Here is a 12772-nt window from a genome sequence, read left to right on the forward strand (position 1 = left end):
TTTATTTATTTTTTATTTTTATTATAATTTATTATGTTAATATCAAAAGTCCCCAATTTCGCATAATACAAGTTTCATATTCTCTACAAAAAGAAATACCCCTAATTTTATAGCCGTATGACAAGCTGTATGCTATAACAACGATACCCTCTCTCTCTCTCTCTCACTCACTCTCTCGGTCTGATAGGTCATGAAATGTACTCCGCATCTGCCTTGGCATATTGATGTGAACAGTGTGCGGATGTGTCTGGTGTGCAGACGAGTTCCGGCCGGCATAGAGATTCGGCGACACGTCCTTAGGCAGCCGTAAACATGCTCGGCGCAAATGTGCGAACTCATTTAAGAGCAAAGGATGTCTCGCAGCGCGTGCTGAGGTGGCAATTAGAAAATGATTTAGCGCAATTTGCGTGTGATTAAAAATGTTATTTAGTTGACAGCCCAGCGCCAAAATGCTCGCATAATTGTCACTGCCAAGCAGCTGGCAAATTAATATGCATATGTAAATAATGAGTGAATGCCAGGCAGACAAATCTATTGCCTACTTTGTGGCACAGGCTTCGCTCCGCACCACTGAAGACTCGTCGCATAACTCAAGAGGCGACGGCAGTCGCTGATGCACAGCGCAGTTTGCATACAGTTAGTTACACAAGGCGCTCAGCCTTTTTACTGTTATGCTGACATGCACATAGATATATCTGTGTGTGTGTATGCGTGCGTTTATGTCTGTAAGTCTCAGTGTGCGCGCCATTTTGTCGAGTGACAGCCATTGGCGTTGCCATCGCATCAGTCGTCGTTGCCTAATGGCTGCTTTGCGGCTTCAGAGGGGGGCGCCCCAGCCAGACAGCCCTGAGGTATTTAGGGAGCTGCTGCAAATTTTCTTTGCAAATATTTTATGCAGTCTCGACAGTAAATGCTGGTCAATATTTAAAGATGCCACTGCGGCTGGCCTGCTGTAAGCCTCAAATACTCTTTACTTCCACTTCAATTTAAGTTTTTATCTACTGATAGTTGCTTTGCATAGCGCAAATATGTTTCTAGCAACTAGCACGAGCGTGTAACATCGATGCAGCTACGTTTTCCTTCTCAATAATTCACGCCGGTTGACATGTTTTGATTTGCAACAGCAATCAGCATAAATATAGCAAGCTATTTGTGTACACCCTCGAAACATTCAGCTAATGGGGTAGGTTCTTCTCTATGGTAAACGTAAATAAGCTGACTCGAATTAATAGAAAAAATAATAAAGACAGATTTGGAATGGAATTGATTTAATACTTATTTTTCGATTTATTAATATAAAAATACTTAATTACTAAAAAATGCATACAAATAAATCACTTTATAGCTTACAGAGTAAAACAATTTATTTTTATTTTAACGTATGAAATGCATGAATTTAATACGTTAAAATTCATAAAAAAATTTATGTATTTAAGTATAAAATTAAAAAAATTAGTAATATTTTTAAAAGTTTAGATTAAAATAATTAATAGAATAAAAATGTAATACAATAATATTATTAACATTTTTAATAACAAATAATTCGTAAAAATATAAAATATTTTTATATAATAAGCCACAAGTTCATGAAATTAAAAATGATAATCATATTAAATCATTTTCTTCTATTCATAATCTAATTTATTTTGTATAAAATAATTCTATTAATAACTATGTTCTTTCATTTCAATATACCAAGTCTGATTTTTTTGGTATAAAATATTTATATTAATAACTATATTAATGCATTCCCTGCAACGTAATTTGTTTTGTATAAAAGAAACTTATTAATAATTATATTAATTTATTTGCTTTTGCAAACTTGAATTTGTTTGGTGTCCAATAATTTAATTAATAATTATATTAATTCATTTCCCTTAATGTAATAACTATTGTATAAAATACATTTATTAATAATTATATTAATGCATTTCCTTTTACATAGTTTAATTTCATTTGTATAGATATTCATTTATTAAAAGTTACAACTCAAACTCTAAATGCAGATGAATGAAATAAGCTTTATATACATATAGTGCATGATTGTTTATAAGCAGCTTTCATAAACCATTTTATAACCTTAACAATCCTTAATTGCTTCATAATCTAGTCAAAGCTAGAGCTTCGCAATTTCATGTTGGGCCTCTTCATATCAAACACAAACACAAATTACGAATAACAGACGGATAATGCTCAAATAGAGACATCAAATATGAGATATCGACTCGTCAACCACTCCCTGCTGCTATGCGTGACTCCTATTTGGTTGCTTTATATGTTGATTGCTCAAACAGGGCAAACGCAGCGCATCCTGTGTGGCATTTACTCCGGCAACGGCACCGCGAGCCCAGCACCCCAGACCGTTTACATATGCATTTGGCATGAATGCTCTGACAGAACAATAAACAGAAATCAAATTGAATCGCTCGCGGCACTGCGGAGGCAAGGCTCGACTTTGAATTTATGGCCATTGTTGCATTTTGGCCAACAAATTGAGTTGTTAATAAATTTTCGCACCGCATTCGCGGCTGGTTTTTAGGGGCAGCAGAAGCGCTTCGATTGTTGACTCAACTCTTGTAGCTTTTGCCGAAATCAATTTAAGTTGCACACCCGCCCATGTGGTGGGGCGTGGCCTTGATGCAGTTCTAAATCAATCACTTAACTTTTTTCCACTGCAACTCAAGCATAAAACTCACCAAAAATTGAAACAACATTCAACTGGATTAAAACAAAACATTCGGATATAAATGCAACAACTAAAAGGCGAAATGGAAACTCACATAAAGTTTTCATCCAGAGATTCAGCACGTTTTACGCCCCCGCACCCGCCTTCGACTCAGCCCACCACACCTCCAGCCACTGTTTTGACTGGTTTCTGCTCCCATTGCCAGCAATTTATTCTTTATTCCGCACGTTTTGTTATTGTTATTGTTGCCAAATTTATTTTTTATGCAATTTTTCCAGTTTGTTTCGGCCACCGTTTTCCTTATATTTGCTTTCATTTTGCAGCTAGATTTTGCTAAGCTTTAAAATGAACACCAAACATTTTGTTAACAATAACGACGACGGGTCAGCCATAACTGTTTGCCCACCGGCTTAGTCTGGCTGACAGATGCTCTTTGTCCAAGGTCTTTCAATATCAAACATATTTTATACATCTGAATATGTGTTTTTAAATTCTTCTTTGTTGTGCTATGCATTTGGAATTATGCTGAAACTCGCACACAAACAGCTATTAAATATTTATTTTGAATCGTGCATCGATTATAATCTATATATGAATGTAAATAAAGAAAGACTTATTGGAAAATATTTCTATTGAATTAACACACTCGTATACATATTTGGCTTTCACTCTGAGTAATTGCTTCAGGCATGCATTTTTTATTTGATTCAAGTTTAACTTTCCTTTGAATATAATATTACAACTGCTTCATATATGAGCTATTACTATACAATATACAAAGATGATTATCCGCTTCTTGTGTAAGATATTAGAATATAAATATGATTATTTACTGCGTGATTTCAAACATAATAATTTTGAAAGTTTTTGTTCTAAACCAAAAGGTTTTTTTTTTTTTTTTGTGTGTTTTTAGATTTCTTTCAGGTACTAACAGGTTTTTTAAAATCTTATTTCCAAATATAAATGGCTAAATTTTGCCTTATAATCTGAAATGTCTAAAATGCACCAATCATTCTCAATCAATCAATCAAAGAGTCTACTCCCTGTCAGTCTACCAATCAAGAGTCAATCTGTTTTTGTCAGCTTAGCATTTTGTTGTTGATTGTATTATCAACCTTACTGCAAGGTTCACTTTCTAATTGGTTAAATATATGGAGTTGCTTTAATTAGTTTGATTAGCCCAACATATAGATTCTCAATCAATCTGTCAATTACATAAACCAACTGACTGACTGCAGTAGAGTAACTGTACTGTAGAGTAACTGTTCTGCTTGTTTACTACACGTTATCAGCTTTCAATCATTCAGTCAAGCAAGAATGATAAGTCAGTCAGTCTAAGTCTGACTGTCTAACTGTCAATCCATCTTATCAATCATAATTCAGTCAGTCAACCTCTCACTTTCTCAATTAGTCATTCGAATAGTCTACATGTTTCTCAGTCAAATACATATATTATAGCTATAACTAGCCTGCAAGCTGTTTTCCTAAACTAACAGTCAAATAAATATTTTTCCAATTTTCTACATTTCCATTTGCTTCTGGCTTTTACCATAAAATTTGCAATGTTAAATTGCACACATTTCAAATGCTCGACTTTATGCGCGGAAATAATGCTAATTTCTATCGTTCGATTCGTTATTGCAGCTCACAATTTGTATTCGACGCGCAATTTTCGCGAATTTCGCAATTATTAAAAATCATTGGGAATTCATTAAGAATAAATTGCTAGCTAAAAATAATGAAGCAAAAGCCAAAAGGGGTGAAAATCCACAAATTAAAATGTATGCGAATTAGCTACACCCTAACCAAGCAGCAAAATGTTAATAAACTATGAGCAGAGTAAAGACTTTACTTTGTGCATGAGATTATGTTAATAGAAAAGCAGAGACGAGAGAGAGGGACAGCGAGAGAGGGAGATAGAGTGACTGTGTCTAGGCAAGCTGCATGCCTAAGTGCTGATGCCACAGGCAAGAAAAAGAGAGAAAAGGAACAGAAATTGTGAAAGAAAATATATAAAATGAAGGGAGGAGATATTAAAAAAAAAAAATGTTGTTTACCTTTTAGCGGCATTCGCGGCGACAAAATGAAATCAAAACACGAGCTGTTCGCCTAGTTCAAACACCTCGGGCCAGAGCCCAGCACCCCAAGTTCTTGTTATGACCTTATAGCATAGACTGCCAGCCTGCCACGCCCCCGAGGCTGGCTCATTGCCTGGTGTTATGCTAAATTTAAAGCATGTTGCGGCTGAGATTAGAATAAAGATGCGGCGCGTGTTGCGACTGGCAGTGCGACATGTTCGCAGTTGCGACCGAGCAGTGGGCCCCTTGCTACACGCACACACACGCACACACACACACACACATTGGCATATACACTTATATCTATATGTAGGGCCAACATCTGGCGTGGCACATCACACGCGTGCGCGCTTTAATTAGCTGCTAGGAGCAGGCCGTGCGAGAGAGGGGATTTTGCTTAGACGCTGTTGCATGCTGATGTCAAATGCATTTCGTGGACAAGTAATGTGCCAACTACACACACACACACACACACACACACACTGCATATATAGAGAGAGAGAGGGAGAAAGATAGAGAGCGAGTGTGTTTACTTAAGTTGCCCGCCCAGAAAATCTGCTGTTGTTGTTGTTGTTGTGACACTGTTTAGATTGCGCCATTTGAAATTGTCGAGATGCTAAACCAAATGTTGATAATCCCAAATTGCAGATACGCATGCAAATCGAATGACCGCACGAACCACACGAACCACTCGGACCACACCACAAATCAAACACAATTGCCCAAAATGACAAGTTCAAAATTAAGCAAACACTCGCCTCGATTTAAGCAACTGCCGAGCTTGAGTAACTAGCTGCAGTTGTTTACCCAATATATCTTGAGTTATATTTCTATAATCAATACACTCTCTGCATATTTTTGGATAGACGGAAATCGTAGGCCAAACAGCCAAATCAGTAATAATTATGTCAATGTTAGTTTACTTAATAATATGCTCTTAGCAAAAATCAATAAGTTTAAAATTGTATTAAAAATGAATTGTGAAAGTTAAAATTTTAATTTACTTTAATGAGATGTAGGATTTGTTCTTATTTAAGTTAGTTTAATTTTTTTTTTTATAGGTAAACAACTTTTAATGCAAACTAATATTGTAACAAATGGTATTTAAATTTATTTTAAGCATAAAACACTTCACATTAAATACTTATCTAATCAAGAGGGCAAATGTTTAAATTACATATTTCACAAATTATATTTCTAAAATTTATAAATTAAACACAAAAGAAAATTTTCCTTTATTTTATATATATATTTATTTATTTTTATTATGTTCTTATATGTTTTAATATCAGCAAAAAAAAATAAAATAAAATAAAATAATTTAAGAAGAACGTAAAATTAAAATGATGGCAAATAAAAAAAATAATAATAATAATAAAGAAGAAAAAAAAAATAAATAAAAATATAAAATAAATAAATAAAAATAATAACGTTAAATAATTTATAAAACATGCCTTAATTTCTATTTTATTATATGTATTTGCTCTAAATTGTCAATAAATAAATAAGTATATATAGTATATATTTATTTATCTATCAAATTAGGCAAGTATAATCAAATTAGGCTGAGCTCGAAGCTGTGCTTATATAAGTTTTATTTGTAGTTCAACCAGTATCATATCATATCTATTCTATATTTCCACTTATTGCTTTTCAACTGAACTAATCAACTAATGATGCTAAGGCATTTGTGTTTGTAGATATCTTACTTACAGCACTCATAGTTAAGTTAAATAATGAAACTAAAGATTAAATTTAAATTCCTAAATTTAAATTCCTAAAAGCGAAAATACCCATCAGAACAGTTTGGCACACAGAATTTTCCAATTGAACCCCAATTCAGCTTTATATGATGTCTCAATAAATCACTCGCACTTTCAACCCGAACTATCGATTACTACCAGTCTGCCAGCTCTGCTCTGGATGGCATCGATATCTGCTCTTCAGATTGTCACAATGATGGAAGATTCAGCCGCAAATGAAATTTTTGTTGGGCTAAGCTGCAGCACAGAATGCTTGGACCACAGACTCAAACTCAGCTCAGTTCAATGAAATAGAAGCGAGTCTTAGCCTGGTCAGGAGGTGGTTAGCTGCATTTCACTTTTTGGACTGAGGGAAATTGCAATGAGCTGCCACCCAAAAAGCGAATGCATTAATCAAACTCACAGGAGGTGTGGCACGTGCATATATGCTCAAGCATTGATTGGGATCAAATTAATAACCATTTCATCATCATCAAAACTTGCCGTTGAGTGGCCAACACTTCATCTATAGCAGACAAATGGAAACCAGGCGCGCTTGCAGCTCTGCTAATAATGCATTTCAATCATTTTTGGGCCAAGAGAAATTGCAGTCCCTCAATGCTAGCGAATTAATCAAAATATCCTTTGAATTCAGCCAAAAAGGTGTGGAATATGCATATCTCAAGCCTTGATTGGTATAAAATTAATATAATTTCAAATGCTTGGCCAATGCAAACAATCAGCTGGCTCACACATACACAGACACACACACTCACACAGTGCCAAGTGCCATTCCAGCATCCTTTTTTTTTTAATGGCCCTACGTCCTTGGCAGACAGCGAACAATAAAAATGGAGGCCAGGCTTATTGTAAAGCAGCCAAAATCAGAAACAGAATCGGAATCAGAAACAGAATTAGGATTGCAGCCGGATTCGAGTTGCGACTGTTGCAATTTTGACTTCGCCACAGCCTAGGTTTAATTGTCCGTGAAGGATTTATTTGCTGGAAATTATGATTTATAAGTTCAGCAGCCAGTTGCACTTACAGCTAACACACACACTCACACACACACACACAACGTATCAGTCGATTCTCAGTTTGTCTATTCCCATCTCTCTCACTATCTCTCTCTCTCTCTCTCTTTGGCTTTGTCTGTGGGCCAATTCCTTTTATTGTTTCTGGGCATTGACCTCGTTTCAACAGTGGGTCATAGGTTAGTGCGGCTGCTCTTCCTGTTCGCCTGAATGGCTCAAGAAAAATGACTGGCATAAAACAAAAATTGAATTGAATTACGTTATGCTTTTAGCCACAGGTGAGGATAGTTCCATTGCAGATTCGAATAGTGAAAACTAAGCAAAAACTAACTAGTTACCCATTTGCAGCTGCAGCTTCATCTGGCACCGTCATAAATACCAAACACAAATAACTTTGCGGCAGAGGAAAAGTGCTGCTAACGACTATTCTGAAATTTATGTTGTGGAAATGGGGAAGTAAACTTCTTTAGGTGATATATTTTTACAATTCTTTTAGGGTAAGTCTCAAAATCGCATTCAGAAAACTTAAAACCTGCAATGCTTAGAATATTAACAGTAATTAAATTTAAATTCATTGTTGCCATCTGTTGTTAAACAATGGAACTACTGACTATTCAAAGCTTTTTTCATTACTTGAAACCAAAGGAATTTTTTTTAAACTTTTGTGTAATACTTTTGAAATATTTAGAAATTGCCTTAGTCAGCATTCAGTTATAGTCAGTTCGCAAAATTCTGTTCATGAACCTTGGATAGCTTTTAAAGGACTTTCATAAAAACTTTTTTACGTAAATTTATCCGCAACTTTTACTAGAAACTTTTATCCAGCTTTAGATTCCATCAACCTTAAGAGATATTCAAGGTTTGTGTCACGGATTCTGACAAGCTGTCCTTAAATTATTATTAATAAGCTTTTGAAAGCAATTAGTCGTGTCAGTTTGCAGCTTAGCAAATACCCGAACCATTTTTTTACTGGTTCGCAAATTGAAAGAATAAATTGGATTATTATTCTTAATGTCCCTCGGTATGTACTTCTCTCCGTACGAAATCAAGCCACTGCGTTGTGGATACTCTAGTCTGATGAAAAAATACTAATAAACTGGAATGTGCCTGACCGGGTACAACATTACGTTCCGCAGCTATCATGCAAGAAACCTATAAGAATTGGACAGCTACATTTTCGTAGAATTTGCCTTTTGAGTTTGAAAAATTAATTCTACAGTGCACAAGTAATACGAAGGCTTACCGTAACTCTAACTTAATTGTATAGTACATCATAAAATTATAAATAAATTTCTCTTAACTTTTTTCTTATTTACACTCACTCATTTATTTATTAATAAGTTAGAGCTATTATCAAATAAAAGCTAACTTATTATTATTATTATTATAAATTTAAATTATTATTAATATTTGTTTCTATTACTTCACAATTTTCCCAACGTCATAAAAGAATTTCGAAAATTTGTTAGTTGGGGAAATCAAAGCTGCAAATATCCCAGTTTTCAAGTGTACAAAAGTACCTTGCCCACACACATTTCCCCTGCAACAGCAACCGGCAGGGAATTTCTCTCGCTCGCTCTCTCTCTCTCTCTCGCAGCAGATGCTCTTCACAGTAAACAGTATGCTCTCAGGCAACGCAATGCTGTAGTTCGGGAAACGGCCGTTTGGCGCTGCTGTGTGCCTATTTCGAACTTGACAACTTCGTGTGCCATTCGTAGCTAACGGTACATGCCCGAAACGGGCTGCAACGAAGCGCTCAATTGTGGCAGCGCCCGTTTTAGGCGAATTTTCGTGTCAGTTCACGTTCGATATTTGTGTTGTTTGGTCGCGGCTAACGGGGCGCACGAAAACAAAACCGAATCGAAGCAGCGCAACGGAACGGAACGAGCGACGCGTCGCGCTTTCTCCATTAATGAAACATCCGCAACAATGACTCCGCGCGTATGTGAGTGTGCCAGTGTGTGAGTGTGCACATGTAGATGAGGCGTAGGCACTTCCAGTTGTTGCACTAAACATAAACAGCAGCAACAATTCAAATTTGACCACAGCAAAAACAACAACAATAACAACAACAGCGAACGGAAGTCAACGGCAGCCGCAGCCAAGTTTAAGTGTTTGCCAAGATTGCGATTTGCGTGTGTGTCTGTGTGTGAGTGTGAGTGTGTGCGTGTGTGTTCGCGTGTGTTTTTTTGTGTAGCATACGTCACGGGCGCCATCAAGTCGCAACTTGCTAAGAGACGCTGCCTACGGCCAGGCAGCCGCCAATAAAAAAATAAAAAAAAGTTAAAGGCAAAAATATATATAAAAAATTTGAGCTAAATACAAAAAGCCAACCGAAAGTTTTCAAGTTTCAAGTGCGCTAAATTCCATGTGTTGTGCCAGCGAAATACAGAACTAGCTGAAAAGCCGGGATTCTTCTCCGAAACGGTAATTGAGTCATAAATCATACATAATTAAATTGGGAAACACTTCAATTTCTGGGAATGATTTGGCAGAGACTAACAATTGGATTCTTACCTTGAATTCTGGATAGAAATTATGACCAGCCTATGGGTCACACTGATTGACACCTGCCGCGGCGCGAGACCCTTTAAAACATTTGCCAAATTGGCAATTTCTAGCTAGCTGGTTGGCTGTCATGTTTTGGGCCATTTGCCACATTGTTGACAGCGGCAACAGCACAATTAGCCCACAAGTCGCTCTTTGACCCCATCTGACTGCGGGCTCTGCCAATCTGTGCTTGGCCTCAAGTGTTTTGTGTGCGTGCTTTTTGTGAGCTGCATTGTTCTCTGGCCTCCATGATGCGGCTTGACACGATAAACATTTTTCGAGCTGTATTTGGGTTATTTCCAGCAACAAAATTGGCATCTGTTTTGAAAATCAACATTCTTCTCAGAACGGTTATAAATTGAACCAGAAAGGTAAATAAATACAACTGGACGAAGGTATCTCCTATGTCGAAAACTCTGACTTCACTCGCCACTCGAGTCTGTTTCGCATAAACGCCCTAAAATTCATGTTGTGTTTTTGTTGTGTGTGATAAAAACGAAATTTTCCAGGAATGCGAAAAGCAAATTGCTGTCATGATGCCGAAATTACTGAACAGCCATTGTAAATCAAGATAAGCTTAACTCTCTGCTTTTTTTTTTTTTTTGAATCAGTTTACTGTTGTGGATATTCAATGATGAATATTTCTTAAAATTACTGTATAGAAATTTTTGTAAATTTAAAGAGTGTCGAACCATTTTTTTTTTTTTTTTATAATATACAAATAAATAAATACCAAAAATAATAATATAACAATTAATTGTTTTCATTTATTTTACTTCCCATATGTTTTTATTTATTTTATAAATAACAAAAATAATAATATAAAAAATATAAAATTATAGAGAACAATATTTTAGATTGAATTGTGGTGTTTACATTTTTAATTATATCTGATTTTTATTTTATTTATTTCATAGAGAACAAAAAATATAATTATATAATATATATATATTTTATAATATAACAATTACATTTGTTTTAGTAAGAGAGTTAGTGATAATTGTTTCGTTCGCTTAAAATAAAATTTTAATTATTTTATTTTATTTTATTTTTTTTTTTTTTTTTTACAGATATAAATAAATCTTAAAATTTTGGAAAAAAAAATATTCCTAGCCTCACACCATATCAATCATATCGCATGTAACTTGATGTTGAGAGGGAAAGCTGTATATAAAAACACAAACATTTGAGATATTTAAATATATAAAAAATCATTTATTTATGTTACAAAAAATAAAATAGTAAAAAAGGAAATAAACGACAGCAAAATTTGCAAAATATTTCTAGTGATCTGTATTGTCTGAGTAGACAGTGTTGCCAATTTAGCAAAAATATATTTAAATATATTTCCAATTTTACGAATATATTTTCTCCCATTTTGTCATCTGAACAGCAGGCTGCAATATCGATTGCATCTATTTTGACAACATTTAACCACTTTTAGGCTTCTCTTACCCACAAATCAACCTATTTTTGAGGTCAACATCGTCAGTTTGCGTACGTAGATCTGTTTTCAAAATGAGTCGCTATAAGCAAGAAAGGACAAAATGAAATTGAACTTATATTTAGGTCTACATGGAAATACAACAATGAAGCTTATAAATGCGTAAAATATGAGACATTGTTAGCTGCTCTGCATTTGTTTACTTGCCAAATATTGTGAATTGTTTACTATTTGCTGTTTCCAATTAATTTTTGGGCCACCCTCCTACACGCATATCAACCGAGAGCATCAATTGAGTGCTCTTAATTTTCTTGTAGACTTGTCCCATCAGTCGACGTGACGCACTCGACTTTTAATTAAATATTTATTTTTATGTGGAGACATTAGCAGGTCAAGCAGGTCTGCCGCAGGGCAGGTGCTGGCATCGCGGGCAGGGGGAGAGGGGAGGATGTGGAACCCTCGGGCGATGACTATTGTAATTATTTGCCAGGACGGAAGTGTTCAGCTCGTGGGAGCGAGAGACTGCTGCCCGCCTGTTTAGTCGCTGTGATTAATAATGCTTAATTACAAGTATTTGCGTCGTGGCCCATGAAACGGGCAAGCGGAATTCACAGCGGGGCTTTACTGTACGGGCTGCCCCGAGTGCCGAGTGCCTGATGCCTGGAGCTGTGCGCTGTACGTTTGATTGATTACAACATTTTGTCGCACTAATGCCGAACGCAACAAGAGTCTTCCACTAAGCCTCTTGATAAGTTTTGCGTATACTTAACTTAGCACTAAAGATTAGTAGCGCTTAACGATTGATGGGGCAAGGGCTGACACCGCTGGAGAGGCGGGGGCGGGGGCGCGGCTAGTGCACTGAGTGCTGAGATTGGCACTCAGCGTGCCTTTGCCAAGCCGCCATTGCCTGCTTGAGGGCTAATCAACAATTAATGAGCAATTAATATGCAATTTAGGGGCGTTGCTTTGTTGCCCAGTGTGTGTGTGTGTGCGTGTGTGTGTGTAGGTGTGAGTGTGAGCGTAATCAAGCGTGCCTTCAATGCATAAACGAGTACACGCACACAATTCTGCTGCCCTACGTGCGCTTGTCACGCATTACGTATACGCCACCTGTTAATGAATTAAGCATCGATCATTCGATCAGCGCTATACATTGAATAATACTTTTAATTACTATTTATCCAAGCGCATCGCCACAAATTCAATGAAAACAAATGCCTGTAATTGAATTACGATAA

At 36.0% G+C, this 12772-nt stretch overlaps 1 protein-coding gene across 1 annotated transcript in view; it reads left to right on the forward strand.

Moving 5' to 3' along the window:
- The first annotated feature begins 9327 nt into the window (after positions 1-9327).
- Positions 9328-12772, forward strand: part of LOC6572620 (neuroligin-4, Y-linked) — a 94018-nt gene continuing 90573 nt past the window's right edge. Inside the window, exon 1 of the mRNA XM_001998690.4 lies at positions 9328-9967. The gene's annotated coding sequence lies outside the window, so the exon portion shown is untranslated. The remainder of the gene's footprint in view (positions 9968-12772) is intronic.

This window comes from Drosophila mojavensis, unplaced genomic scaffold (assembly GCF_018153725.1).
Source record: "Drosophila mojavensis isolate 15081-1352.22 unplaced genomic scaffold, ASM1815372v1 contig_16, whole genome shotgun sequence".
Classification (NCBI taxonomy): domain Eukaryota; kingdom Metazoa; phylum Arthropoda; class Insecta; order Diptera; family Drosophilidae; genus Drosophila; species Drosophila mojavensis.